This window comes from Pinus tabuliformis, chromosome 1_1, assembly GCF_031772625.1.
Source record: "Pinus tabuliformis cultivar Carrire ecotype Pingquan chromosome 1_1, CPIR1, whole genome shotgun sequence".
In the NCBI taxonomy this organism is placed as follows: Eukaryota; Viridiplantae; Streptophyta; class Pinopsida; order Pinales; family Pinaceae; genus Pinus; species Pinus tabuliformis.
This window is the reverse complement of record NC_142297.1, coordinates 876155091-876170729: the sequence shown is the minus strand read 5'-3', so window position 1 is coordinate 876170729 and position 15639 is coordinate 876155091. Positions and strand designations below refer to the sequence as shown.

Here is a 15639-nt window from a genome sequence, read left to right as displayed (position 1 = left end):
AATGGATAAAAGATCCATAAAAGCGAGACACCGCTAATGGAAACCATATCATGAAATAAGGTATTAAATATCCATTGCATAGATCAATTGGAGGCGGTTGATCCATGGCAAGAAACTCGACTCGGTGGTGAACTGAAGAGTCATTTCTAGGTTGGGTAGCGGTGCTCTGTTTTCCAAGTGTCGTTCTCTCTTTTGATCTAGTTTGACTCACTTGCGTGGATTGTTCTGTATGTTGGTTTCTTACCCTCTATGTTATAAATTCCTTATCATATGAGAGAATTTGCTTGAGTTTTAAATGCACTGCATGTGGCGTTTAATGAGATGATTTTATGGATGCTCGCATATGAACAATCATGGTTTGCAATCGCATAAAACATTGCTCCAGAATCGATCCACGAGCCACCAGATCTCTCTCTGCACGACTTCCAACAGTTCATCTGCGTTTCTTCGTGGTCAAAACGATTTCAGAAAAGGTATTTTTCTGCAAGAGAGTGCTAAAATTGCAAAGCGCCATTATTTTCTTGTCGCCGTCATGAATCCTCTACGCCTTGTCTAATGAATTTATTTAGAGTTCTTGATTGGAAAAATTTGCCATATTTCAACTTTCTGGAAATATTTCATTAAATAAGCTACCGTATTATCTAAAATAAATATGAAGAAAGAGGCCGTGCTCAAAACAATGTTTTAAGCAGCAAATTTCACAAGGGTTATTTCTGGTTCAGCTATTCTGAGCTTTCAATGGAAAATTTTGACTCTATTTTGGCTTACAGGCAAGATTTCATAAACTAACGCTCTCTATAAATGGACTAGACAAGGTTGTGCTCAAATTTTGTTTTTAAAAAATGGCAGAGTTTGGGAAGAAGTTCTTTAAGTTAATGGATCAACATTCAGATGCATTTCGAGTGGTTTGATTGAATGATTTCTGTCTCAGTTCCGCACATTTAAAAGTTTTGGAGAATGGGAATTGATAATTCTGGTATTTGATGGTGTTCTATTCAAATTACAGAGAAGAAGATAGAAAGCTAGGGCTCACAACCCCTACCTAAGAATTTTGGTATTTGATGGTGTTCCCCGACCAACCAATTGTTAGGCTCACAACCCGGCTAGGCAAGGTCAAGTTTAGGAACAACCTAGCTAGGCGAAGTGAGAGAGTACCGTAGTTAAGCGCTGCAGGGTCAAAGAGAGAAGGTGAAGGGTTGGATGCCTCACGATCAATGGGCTAAAGTAGGGGTTGGGTGCTTTGTCAAGCCCCCCCCCCGCTTCTTATTCACCAGTGTCGTGTCGAGAACAAGGAACATTATGGCAAATTCAATATTAAGCATCAATCTGCGATGAAACAGGGGATTCCTCTATAATCGGCTATGGGCTTATCTAGAAGGGCACCTCCTGGCCTTATGACTGGCATCTACACCTCCTTCCTTCCATATGCTAAGGTCAATGGTGAAGTGGGTCTAATCTCTTGCTATGGAACTTCATGCATGGACAAGGAATCAATATCTACCTACTATGCCAAGGGGACTATTAGAAGGGTACTAAATAGGACTAAAGACTATTGGCTATTGGAATGGCTAAGTTATACTAGATCTAGATCTTTATCTCGGTAGAGAAGAGAGTAAAGAAGTGAAACGTAGAGATGCGAGTATCATATGTCTAGACGAGTATAATATGTATAGAGCTCGAGAACGAGTATCATATGTCTTTCTTATGCTCAAACAATATTCTCATTATTTGCTTTGTAGCTTCTCAATCCATCTCTCAAACTCTTGAGGGTCTCCATCTAGTTAGGGGAATTTTTCTTCAACCTCTTTCCCACGATTCCTCTTCCTAATGATGATAGGATTTGGGCATGTTGTATTCTACCATTCTGCTGCTCATTTCTTTATCCTTGCTAGAATTTTCATATTATTCTGTGTGTGTGTGTTTGCACACACATGAATGTTAGCCAATAAAAAATAAATCAACTCAATTTACTGATCACCTCAGCATATCTGTAATAGGCATGTTGATATGAAACTAGCTAAAATTTTAAATCCATAACAATATGCATATTAGGAATCAAAATAACATTTAATCAACCTGTCAAACCAACAATCACATCAAATGCAAAGTCATCATTAACACACATGTACCATGTAACAATTAAATTATCAAGTCAATTTTTTTTATTGTGTGGGTGTGTGTGAGCCTCTTCGGGTTTAGTGATTGCTCTTTTATGATCCACTCTATAACTCTTAACAAAGCTTCTAACTTTATCTTTCAAGGCCCATCTAGTCCAAGTGTTGGACTTGGACCCTGATACCACTATGTAACTACCTCCCTTCCACACCCCTTAAAGGTTCCCAACCAGCTGAGGGGGGTGTTACTTATCGTCAACCCGATCCCCAGGGTCCATTACGAAGATGGGGTTAGAGAAAACTCTAATTATTGTAAGTCTATGGAATTAACTTTCGATATCACCATTGCATTTAGCTTGTTGAGAGCTTTCCGACAATACCAATTTTACCTTAATCATATTCCTAGATCAATAGTTACACTTGATTAAAGCTCATCCTATCACAAGAGGCCATGAAAACATATAAACTATGGCCTTTGCATAACTTTGACAAGACATCTTGGTGAGTCCCACCATCAGGCCCACGTCATATCGTTACAAGTTATTTCTACCCACGGTGCTCGGTGTCAACAAGAAGAAGGGTGGCAGGAGGCGAGCGGTAAAGGTGGACTCAAGGTTCCACTTTGGAACTTTGATCGGGTCAGCCATGCCTCCATTGATGCTCTCACTATGTTGTAGGTTACAAAGAACTCAACAACAAGTGATGAGCAGTGGATGGCAAACAACTCTCCCAACGCTCTTAGTTCCACCTAGGCCCCACACTCAACTCTTTTGTCTACACTAAATTGCGTTGGTTATTGTGTTGATTTGATTGGTTTATTGAGGACATAAACGACAACTGATGGGTGATGGTCGGCGCCAGTTCATGCGGCATGGTTTTGTTGGGATGTGGTTCCACCAGTGCCCACTTAGTCTCAGGCTCACTAGCATAGGGATGAAGTTCAGTTCTCACACTACCTACCGTCCTAATGACGTGGATGTATTGGGCTTATAAAGTAGGATGATTGCTACCTCACCTAGCCTAACTACTCAAGGCCTTAATGTGTAATATAACCCAAGGCCTAAAGCCCAACTCTCGATTCACACTAAATAACCAGTGCATGAGTGGTCTGAACTATATGTTCATCAACATGTTCTTAGGGTACATTTACGTATACATAAACACATAACTACACTTTCATCATGAACATAATAATAAATAACATAGCCCAAGTAAGTATCGAAACCATAATTTTGCAAATGTTATTCCACTCATGAACATATCAACGAACTTCACAGCCAGGGAATTATCACATTTACAAACACACAAGATATTGCTTCAAAACAAAAGTCATCATAGTCCATAAGACAATATACACAAACATGTTACACTTATCTATGTGTTTCAATATGGTTGGAAACTGAAGGAGGGACTTCAACTCTCCATCCAACCATAGGCTAGTCACACTGTAGCCTTTATTGTAGCTAACCACCCGCCCCTTCGAACCAGATCTAAAGTTCGAGGGGATGTGTATTCAAGGAAATTCACACCCAAGGCTTAATCACATAACCATGATGAGGAGTCCACTGTCTAGGTGGTTTATCAATCACTTTCTAGCAGTAACCACCATAGTGATTCACTTGCTCTTTGGGTTAAAACACATGACTTCACCTAAGGCTAAATGGGTTATATCTCAGTTCCAAGAGGCGAAATCCACTGCTTTTGGTGGTTTATCAGTTGCATATTCATGGCAAGAATCGTAGGGGTCCATAATCCAATGTCCAGGTGGTTTATCAACCTCATGGCAAGCACCATAGTGACCCAATTCCTCCAATGAGTTCCCACTGGCCCTCCAAGCTTAAACACATGGTTCAATGGCCTTCATGCGGTCACAAGAAATGTATTCCTAATTCACAAAGCATTGGGTTCAATCACACCCATCTTTACACATGTTATCTTCTCACCAACAACTTGACACAAATTTCTTCTCTAGTGTCTTCTCCCAAGACTCCTTGTTTCACAGTCTCTAGCATTCTGCATGTTCTTTGTGCAGCAAGCTTCTGTACCCATTATTATTTGCCTCTTCCACACACTTCGACTACTCTTCCACACTCTTCAACTTGTTGTCTTGTCATCTTTTTGTTTTCCCTTAAGGCTATCATCCTGTCTCAGCCACATTCCTTGAGGAAGGGGGACAATATGGGTGATGTCTTGTCTCAGCCAAATTCCATGAGGAAGGGGGACAATATGGGTGATGTCCTTCCCAATCTGCCCATTCCAAACTTCACTGCATGTTAGCGCAGTCAAGGTAGTCATGAGTTTATTTTCACATAATTTACATATATTCAAAATTTACATAGTTGTATTCACATACACCAAGTACAATGAACTAAAATTATTACACATACCAGAATTTATCAACCATTTAATTTATATAACCACATTAATTATTAATTATCACAATTTATATTTATTTCTAACATAGATCACCCACCACCTAACACAATCCCATTTCCCACCACCTAACACAATCCCATTAACAAATGCAAATGAAAGAAAATAACTATAATCAACCATTTTTATATTTATTAATATATTGATATTTTTTAATAAAACCATTTTTCAGTTTTCCTTCCGACACAAAAGTCAACCATCCACTCTTACGACGACATAATTAACTAATATATCAACATAATATATACTAACTAAACATATAAAAATCATAAATGTCGAAGGACACACCGTTGGGCAATGTGAAAACCAAAGATGAAAAAATTAGTCTGGGCTATTCATATTCATTGTTATGAGGCTGGTGTTGCCATTCCACACCGATAATACATTTTGATTCAGAAGGCCTCTGCTCCTGCGCTGCTGCGATCTTTTCCACGTAGTTCCCTGCTTACAGACTCTAATACAGACCAGAACCAGAAAATGGCAGCTGCTTATAGCCCTCTTCCAACATCGTCATCTGCAGACACGGTGCCTACAATAACGACGTTGCCAACGACGCCGACCGCCGCTCGTGTTTTCTTCTCTGGGCTCTTAGAAGGTACCAACAACGCCCTTTCCCAAAGGAGGCCATGGCCGGAGCTCGTAGACCGCAACTCCCTGGCAAAGCCCGCATCCATGGCAGAAGCGGTCACCAGGGTCCGCAAGAACTGGACATACTTCCGCGTGAATTACCTCCTCCTGCTCTCTGGCGTTCTCGCTTTCAGCCTTTTGTCCAACCCTATCTCGTTTTTCCTCCTCGTTGCGCTCCTAGGGGGCTGGATCTTCCTTTATCTGTTGAGGAGGGAGCCCCTGGTTCTGCTCGATAGAACCTATAGCGACCGGGAGGTGCTGGGAATCCTGACAGTCCTTACGATTGTTATCGTCTTTATGACGAGCGTCGGGGCTGTGCTCATTTCGGCGTTGATGATCGGGGTAGCGATGGTGTGCGCACATGGCGCGTTTAGGGTTCCTGAAGATCTCTTTTTGGACGAAGAGGAGCCCGTTCCTGGATTTCTCTCCTTCCTCGGCGGCCCTACCCCGGCTGTTGCCAATGTCTGAGGGGTTTTCCATGTACGCAAATTTGCTTAATTTCTAATTTTTCAGTTTGATCTGTATGAATTTTAAGAAGAATAGCAGGTTTAAAAAAAGACCATCTTAGGGTTTCTCTTTTTTCTTTATCAATTGGGGTTATTTGAATCTGGGAAAAGACATCAGGGTTGAATTGGGTTTCTATGGACAAAAAAATCATCGTAAGGTTTCTCTATTTTTGTTTCTGGTGGGTTTATGTGAATATGGGGGTAAACATTATGGTAGAATAGAATTTCTATGGATTCGAATAAAACGCGAGGGGAGAAAAAATGACTTTATATCTTTTTTTTCGATCAATTTATGCAGTTTTCTGGTTCAAAGAAGTGACGGAAAATAAGAGACAGACGATTAATTGAAATTGCCATTGTTTAGAAAACTTGTGAAATAATTCATCCCACAGTGGGATTCATTTTTCCCTTGCGTTTTATTTTTCTTTAATTGTTTTATCTCTGTCAATTTTAAGAAGAAAGGAGAGAAAAAACAACCATCTAAGGGTTTCCTTCTTTTCCTTTCTAAATTATGTTCGTGTGAATTTTGGGAAAAAAAATTAGGGTTGAATCGTGCTTATTCGGTTTATAAGGAAACTCGAGGGCTGTAAAACAATGTGTATATGCACCCTTTTTCTATCAGTTTATGGTGTTAGCTGATATGACAAGAATTGAAGACAATTTAATGGCATTGCTTTTCTTGAGCAAAAATTGGTAAAATAATTCATCTCCCCGCGGGGTGTTTTGCCCTTGCGTTCTGTTTACCTCGGTGAGAGTTTACCTGGTAAATCGGTGAGAGTTTACCTCCCACTGGCCTAGGTTCGAGTCCAAGTGTGTTGTTTCTTACATCCTCTCACATATACGCGGTAATCCCCTGGGCGACACGTCCTAGGAGATTGATCCGTTCCTTCCAAAAATAATGAGTTGTTTCTGTTAAAAAAAAAGACGAGCTCAAATAAATGGACCGCATCCTTTTTTAATTATATCAGGTGATGTCTTGGAAAATCTGAGTAGGTACCGCCTGTAATTTCTTATTGGCCAGCAAATGGGTTTATGCGTGCTCAGTGTTTCTGTTATGGTAGAACTGGTAATTGGGAAAAAGTTCCAGATCATCCTTTCTTGTTTTTAGTGAAATGGTTTTTTCATGTTCCTTAATTTAGCTATCTTGAAAGGGAAAAGCTTGATTGTGGTGGGTTTACCGTTATTCATGGAAGAGTGAACCTGGTGTGCTTGCCAGTACAAGTCAAGGTGTTAAAGTCCCTGATTCAGATCTGTTCTTAGTGGAGTTTTGTTATGTGCAGATTTCTTTAGGTTTGAACTAGCAGATATTGTTCATAGAAAGCATTGCTGCTATGTCCTTAACAAGATCCCATTGTATTTTTCATTTCTTATGAATTTCGGAAAAATAGATTCAGTTATACTGCAAATTTGATGTCGTTTATGCATTCCATACTCTCCATGCAATTGTTTGCCGTAGTAGCAGTATATATGGTTTTGTGAGTGGGATTTTCCTTTAAAAGAATTTTTGCTCCATATTTTTAGAATTGTAGAGATGGTTTCATTTAAGGGCCGTCGAAAGCTGTTTTCAGTTATTAAAGTTTTTCATATCTGTAGTTAGTTCTGTTATAAAAGTGAGTGGGTATTCTTTGCTGCAAGGAAGGTTCTTGTTTTGGGGGTTGATACCGATGCAAAAACTCATTTTAAATTTGACAACATCCAATTTCGGAAAAATTGCATGTGAAATTTAATTTTGATAGTTTTATCATTTATGATTTGAATTTTATAGTCATTATCAAAAGTTTCTTTATATGTTGGACTGTTGTAGTTGACGGTATCCGTAATGGACTCTGCATACACTCTATATGGATGGAAGATAACTTTGGAGTAACGCACGGCCTACAAGCAGGAGAGTGAATATCTGACACAGATTTGTCTGACTGCTAGGTTCGGATTGCAACCAAACTTAGGCTTATGAGAGATTTTATTTGAACTCATCCATGAAAACTTGAAAATTGACTGACATGACCCAGCTTATAGATAAATGTATCACAAATAGAATAATGGTTACAAAGTATGGCAGATTGTCATAAAATGCAAATTCGTTTTTGCAACCTTCTGAGAGGTTGAGCAGATTTGGAATAATCAAAGTTGACTGTCTAAGATGACTGAATCCTATACGCTCTGTTCATATGTCTCCCCGTTGTCCAATTCTGCTCAAATTTTGTCCCTCTGTACACCTATGGGCAATATCTCTAAAAATATGTCCCTCCACACACAACTAACATTCCTCTGTAGTAGGTTGTTCATATTTCTTCATTTCGGTAAATGTGGACGCATTGCTTTGTTGTGCATGTTGTGGGCATGTAGCCCCCTGCTGCATGTTGTAGGCTTTAAGAGATGGTCCCTGCCTTCCTATGTATTATCTATAAACTCCTAGAACATGTGTTCTTGGTGCCTCCCTATTCCCTATACATGATCCAAAATCTACAGCTGCTAAATGACTTTTCTTAGGCCCTCAAATAATTGGCCATCAAGGTGATCTGTGATGACCTCCACCCAAAGCCTCCTCGGCAACACATGCTCCTTGAACCTAATGCAAGGTGTGAGGCATTAGTATATGAAAACTTTCTCAAAAACTTTCAATCCATATACAAATTTATATATTTTTAAACGTTTCTATGTTCGAGTGAGAGATCTCAATAGCCCCGTGAATCTAGATTCACAATCTCCTATGGCTCTGTCTACTGGGTGCATTAACTTCATTCAATTAAATTTCTGTAAGCCCTTTTGAGAGGTAACGTTTTTGAACTTGTTACTCAATAATTACCTAGTTTACCAAAGGAATATCTAACCAAGCTGCAGTAATAAAGTCTTCCACCATAATAAGGTGTTACTCTTAACATAAAAATTCAGCATCTGTTCTTTGTGATTAGTATAATCATGTACCTAGCCATGTTCTCTCTCACCAATATCACACCAAAACCTTTTCTCGTTATTTATATGGGTTGCACCAATTATATACATTCTGTCTGCAACAAGCCTTCGTTAATGCAGAGTTCTGGAATCTGGACTGAGAGGAAAGGGTGGCAAGCAGACTCTGGTTATCAGTCTCATATTATTATAGTTCACTTGTCAGTCTACCTTGCTTTATGCAATACACACACACACACCTGTGAGTTAATTTTTAGTGTAACTGCTTCTAGAGTCCTAGGCAGTTTGCCTACCACCTTATTGCAAACTTGTTTTTCTGTTATTAAAATTCTATCTTCGGAGGAATTTTCATAGCCCAAAAGTTGCACTTGGCAATTAGCATTCATTGCTGCACACTTATAACAAAAGTTTCACTTGGCAATTAGCGTTGGATTCATTGCTGCACACTTATAACAAAAGTTGCACTTGGCAATTAGCGTTGGGGTTCATTGCTGCACACTTATAACACGAGCTCATTCTAGCAATTTTATACGGGATACATTCCTACAAGCAGCAGAAACATATTCCCTATACACTCTAGTTTTATGCTGTATTATTTCTCAGTACTTCTTGGTCATATTAAATCTAAGCGGGTTCAAAATTCTATGTTAGTAGAGTGATCTCAAGCTGCAACGGATGACAAGGAGCATTAACAGATGCTTGGAAACTAACACAAAAACCAAATGAAACGCAGTGTTTATGGATACTGTTAACATTCTATAATTAACCTCTTCCACTTACCATATTAAAGAAGAAGCTTCGCTGAATGTAATGGTTTGTGAATATTGTCGTTGATATCTAGAAAAGAGAAAAAATTGTGTTTAACTGATATTATAATTAGTATTACAGAATGGGTTAGTTTTATATTTCTAAAAAGAAACCCAAAACTCTCATTATCGTATTTTGTAGAAGATGAATTGGTAAGGGGAGATCTGGATTATTCCAAAGGATAAATGATGATACAAAAGGCTCAAAAAAACCTTATGGTTACTGGTATGTCCTTTTGAACACCATTAGTGGACTGTTGATGATGTGATAACAGATGTTAATTTTTTTTAGATAAGTCATATGTTGGGTATTCACGAGGTGTAGAGTAGTAGTTAATTTGTGTGGAGTTTAGTCCTGTCTGTCACTAGTTCAAATTTCATGGGGGGGGTTGAGGGTGTGAGCCAACTGTGGGGATAAAAACTGTCTCATGTGGTGTCCGGGTCTGACTGAATATTGCACAATCCCGGTAGAATTTAGAAGGACTTGAAGCCGAGCCAGACCAGAACCAGAGACTTCACGGCTCAGCTAGGCTAGAACTGGACACCTCATGACTCAGCCAGACTAGTTGGAGGCCTCATGACAAATCAAACCAATTGAGCTAACCCACTGGGTTCTTGGCAGTAAAACCCAACAGCAAAAGTGAAAGCATGTCATTTGGTAGAACTTGAACCCGGGTGGGGGCTATATTAGCTACCTGGCTTACCCAACCTGGCCAGATACGGTGGAGAAATCATCAACCTAAACTCTATTTTAGCAATTACAATACACAGTTATAATTTGGGGCAGCAAAATAGAAGGAGCTAGGTTTTCAGGAGCTTGCTGTATAAATGTACAACTCCAGCAATTGACATAGCAGAGTTGATCAAATCCAACCGTGCAAAGAAAATCTGTGCCCGAATCATATCTGTAACGATGTGCTAATGTAATGAGCTTCTAGTTCTTCTTTCAGACCCTAATGCAAGTTTTCAGCTCAATTATTGTGGTTCTAGTCTCGGATATGATCCAGCTATAGGAATTGTTACTGTCAACTTTTAATAACGATTTGCTTGTCCGCTTTTAGTAGGAAATCTGTTTTTGATAAAGCTTATACATGGTTTTGATGTCTTTATTATAATATGTATATTACTTGATAAGCTCGCTGATGGTCACCCTAATGTCCACTGAGATTATGGTGTCTCTCTGCCCCTTTTTTATTTGAACATCCACGGGGATTTTGAGGATGAAGGATCCAATCTCACTCTCTATCATGAGGTTTTTTTTCTAGGATGTTCTTAAGGATATTTTATTTTGATCCTATTCTGGCAATCTTTGAGTCAAATGGCTTGTAGCCTGCAGTCATGTTGAAAAATTATATTTTATTCATATCAAATGAACAGTCTCTGCCCTAATATTTGTACTTCTTAGGATTGTTCCACTATAAAATTTACTGTTTTATCTGCCTTAAGAATCTTTCATACATAGTTCTAATCTAGAGAGACATTTTGTTTGCATGGCATGCTAATATATGGAAATTAACAATCTTTCCCTGTTCTTTGGTCAATTCAATCATCTGTCATTTTAAATTTCCTTTAGGTATAGAATGGTAATTCTGGATTTTGACTTTGAATGCAAAAGGTTTCGAATTACTGTTTTAAAATTTTCATGCACCAGGGTTTAAATGTTAACGCATTAGGTTACAGTTTTTTCTTTCTTTTTTTGCTGTTTTTGCTCATTGCAAACACTCCTCTGGTTTCCGAGAGGGATCTGTGGTGTTCTCTTGTGATATATTTTCCTTTCCGGAATCAACATTTGAAATATTTTGGAGATCATGACAACAGGGTTGCAACTATTTTACCATTCAAAGGTCTTGGTGACAGTGGTATAAATGAAGTGTTGTTGTTGAACGCAACCTTGCCTTTATAAAGCTACTTCTTTTCAGTTCTGATTTTTCAATTTGTTTATATTAAATATTTTTTGTAATTGTGTGCTTCTTTGCTCTTTGGACGTTTTGGTTATCATGCTATGTAAGGGTAAACACCATTACCCTTGAGACGTTCTATTTCAGCTTTGGAAAATAGTTTACAACAATAATGTTTTTAGATTATCTGAAACCTGCAATATGGACTCTGGAGGGATGGGAGAAACAAAAATAACTTACGGGGCACATTGCCTGATGGTATTCAGTTAAGTATTTAAGTTGGCTAATAGAAAGTGGCTTATGGTCTTGGCTAGGCTCAGTAAAGTTTTTGCACACTGTGCTTTGGATTTATGCAGTTGTAGGGTTTTATAGTTAGATAGTAGCTAGTCCTTTAAAAGATCTCTTAAACTCATCTGCTCATGACTTCTATATACTAAATCTATCCTACCTACCAGACCTTCAAAAGATCCATTGAAAGCTTCTAGAAAGTCTTTTCCCTTTCTCTAGAGATCTCTCGGAGTCTAAACATAGAAACCTCAGAACTTAGGCATCTGAAAATTGGTGAATTCTTTTGAATTAAGCTCTTAGGTCTTATATCTTTAAGAAATACTTGAAACCTTGAATCTTAAAATTAACACTGTTCTGCGGTCCATTGTTTAAACTGTGATGATATATAATGGAATGACCGAAACCTTTCCTTAGTTGAATAAAGTACACTAATCAGAATTTGAATTTTTTCATTCAGAATTCGTTATGATTCATGTCAGAATGGATAGTTAGAGTTTCTATTTTCTGTTCGAATCTTTTGTGTTAATTGACATTTTTGAATTTTTTGATGCTGACAGAATCATCGATTACAAAAAGTGGCTCACCATGTTAACACTATACGTGATATATCAACTGTCCTGGCTGTTGATTTCATCAAGCTCATTACTGAAGTTCAACCAAGCTTAACTGATTCAAGGGATAGTCAGTCAATGAGCATCAGTAATGACACCCTTGCCAGGCTAGCTCGAACAGTGCATTCTTTAAAAGAAGAGAAGCGCTACAGGTCAGATATATCAACTTGAAGAGACTGGGTACTGTAAACTCAGTTATAAATCATTTCAGTATACATATATACCCTCCATTATTCATGAGGACGTTAATGATTTATTTGGTAAGAAAACATACTTGTTCTACATAAACGAATTTACGGTTCGGATCTTCTTGCAATGAGTAGACCAAAGAATCCAATATGTTCCTCACACAGGTAGGTTGCGCTGGCTGCAGATATGATTCACAGTCTATGGTAAATACATTTCATTCAGATGCATTACAACAAACCGATTAATGTAGAATAAGGCTTGATATTTGAATAGAGGAATTAATAAGACCTGAAGACTGTCATTGGAGCCTACGTAGTGGGGGACCAAATACACATTAAGCTTGCCTTCCACAGGCCCAGCTGTTGTATTGTAGTGAATATACACACCATTAATCCTATGCTGGGATAACAATACTGAGCTTACCAGTAACAAAACCAGTGCCCTTAATGCAATAATCATTCTGCAGTGCACTAGTATATTGCAGAAGCTTGTAGTTGCTTGCAACAATGGATATGATCACAAATTTATATTGGGATTAACTGTAGCAAACTTGCAGTTGCCCTACAAGCAAAAGGAAGAGGGCATTTAACTCAAATTTAGAAGATAGGTTAATCTTTAGACGCAGAGACATCCGGCGTGAGTAAAAATTTAAGCAACCTATGTTTCCATAGATTTATTTAAAAGAAAGAAAAAATAATTTCAAAAGACAATAGCAGAAGAAGAATTTAAGGTTTGACGACAGTGAATCAAACCGGAGGGATTCCATTCATTTCCAGCAACCGCCAGAATTTAGACGGACTCAGTAGCAAAAAAATACGGAGTTCGTGGAAGGGTCAACGCCCTTAATCATCAAAATATATAGAAGTAACCCCAGAGGGAAAATCCACACATCAACTTAGGAACTTCGTCAAACCCTACCAAACAACGATGGATTTCTGGAAAGAACAGCGCCGAGGATATATCCGTCGTTCTGTCGCTGTTGGGAGAAGATAATAATACTGATAATGATAACAATTCGAGGCAGCATATATGTGCAAGGAAAGCCGAGCACCTGCTCCCCCAATTCTTATCCACGGTCGCTCCCGTCACCGCAAGCTTCTTCCTTGTCCTTCAAGGATACCGATGAAGAAAACAACAGCACCAAATCTCATTTTCTCTTTCAAAAGCGCGATATTTATGAAGATCCCTGGCCTCCATTAAAAGGATCACGCGGATGAATCAAACCCTGACTTCGACTATTGACTGCATAACCAGAAATTAAAAATATTAAGTAATAAATATAAAACGCGTCAAAGACCGCTGGAAGTTGGAGGATAAAGCCCTAGCTGCGCAGAATACGAACAAATTAGCGGATGTTAGTTTCTCAACGCTGCCCCCCTCTGGCCTTTCCATGATACCAAGTGCCTGTTCCTCGTCCAAGTATTAAACAAAAATCACTCCAGTCCAGGCATTTCACCTACTCTGTCATATTGTGAGAATTAAAAGAAGGAACCCCATCGCTGCTAACTCTACACTGCCTTCTCAGTAATTTGTAACGTTTTATTCACGGATTACAGGGAGCTGTAACAAATTTGCGGATATTTCTGCCTGCGAAATAAAAGAAGGAACCCCATCGCTGTTAACTCTACACTGCCTTCTCAGTGATTTGTAACGTTTTATTCACGGATTACAGGGAGCTGTAACAAATTTGCGTTTTATTCACGGATTACAGGGAGCTGTAACAAATTTGCGAATATTTCTGCCTGCTTAATGTAGTGGGTGAAGATTCGAGACCGCCATAGCGTTGGCGTAATAGTTTTCCATTGAAGTTTTGCCGGAAGTTCTCAATCACTGAGAATAAACAGAAATTGCCTCAACATTAACAATTTGCCTACTGTATGCCCGCCAGATGTCAACGCCAGGTGTCAACCTTAGAATGAAAGGGATGACGAAAGTCTCTTTCAAAGGGAAGGCCTATCGGCCTAATCATATGAGAAGTTGGATGCACAAAGAAAAGCCGGCAATGAGAGCATTCAGGTATTGAATTTTTCATTAAACATTATTTAGAATGTATTAATACTTATAAGTATCTTAGACATGTATTTGTGTGAAAATAAATTGAATTGGTTTATGTTTAAGGACAAGGCATCCAAGGCGAGGTTAACCAAGACAAAAGTCACTCATCGTAGTGGCCAGAAAGGTTTAAAAGCACTGATAACAACCTTTGTAAGTATATTAAACATGTGATATTTTTTTAATAAATTTTGTACTAGAAGAAAGTCATTGTTATCTAATTTCTCCCTATTTACTGATTGATAGGAACTAAAATATGGAATACCTCCAAATCATTTGGAAAAGGAGGTGCTGCAGCAAAAGAGATGGGTTGAATTTGTTGTTTGGATGGACTCTATGGTATGTAATCTTAGTTGGATTTCCAATATACTTTTAAACCATATTTTCATTTTATTTTTTAGTACTATTAGATATTATATCTTACCTCATTTTATGGTTAACATTGTATAACAAAAACATGCGTTGTGTTATGTAATTAATACTAACATGTAATATTGATTTTTTTTGTCAGAATGCTATAGGTAATGATTGCCAAGACGATGATCCAAATTATGTTCAACATATATCAGGAGATGATGAGGATGAGGATGATGGTGGTGAAGGAGGAGATGGTGATGATAGTTGCGGTGTTGGTGAGGATGTGGATCAGAGTAATGAGGATGGTCAAGATGATCATGAAGATGATCTTGGTGGTGGTAGCTAGGCATGCACATGCATTGTTTTTTATGAAGAAATTATTGTGTAGAATGACATTGCTATGTTTAGATGGGTGTTGTGAATTTACCCTATATTAATGAGACATTTTGATTTTGTAATCATACGATGAGTTTGATTTATGTATGTTGTTAATTTATCGTAGAATAACGATATTCATGAAATATTTTGATTTGTTTATCATATTTGAATTTTACTTGTTTTGATTAAAAATAATACCGATTTTATTAGTATTATGTTGCTATTTTATACATGTTTTGAAAATTGTTAATGACACATTGTTATTTTTTTGGATGGATGTTGTCAATTTCTCTTAAATTTCTTTACAAGTGATTTTGAATTGTGATATCTGCTTTAATGATATTTAGAAACTATCATAAATTTCACTATGAATCTATAAAGGGGGTCATATATGTAAAGAAAAATATACTCTATATAAGAAGTCAAATGCGGATGTAACCATGGATGCAAAATTGAAAGTAAAATTTGAT

General features: G+C 38.0%; 1 pseudogene across 7 annotated transcripts; it reads left to right on the top strand.

Moving 5' to 3' along the window:
- The first annotated feature begins 4873 nt into the window (after window positions 1-4873).
- Window positions 4874-15079, top strand: LOC149217116 (PRA1 family protein B1 pseudogene; annotated as a pseudogene). 7 transcript variants are annotated; one of them, XR_016251238.1, is made up of 4 exons: window positions 4874-5654; window positions 14501-14587; window positions 14681-14773; window positions 14946-15079. The product of XR_016251238.1 is annotated as a PRA1 family protein B1 pseudogene, transcript variant X1 (transcript). The 7 variants fall into 7 exon arrangements; XR_016251239.1 differs by lacking the exon at window positions 14501-14587 and adding an exon at window positions 12140-12345; XR_016251240.1 differs by lacking the exon at window positions 14501-14587.
- Window positions 15080-15639: the final 560 nt, after the last annotated feature.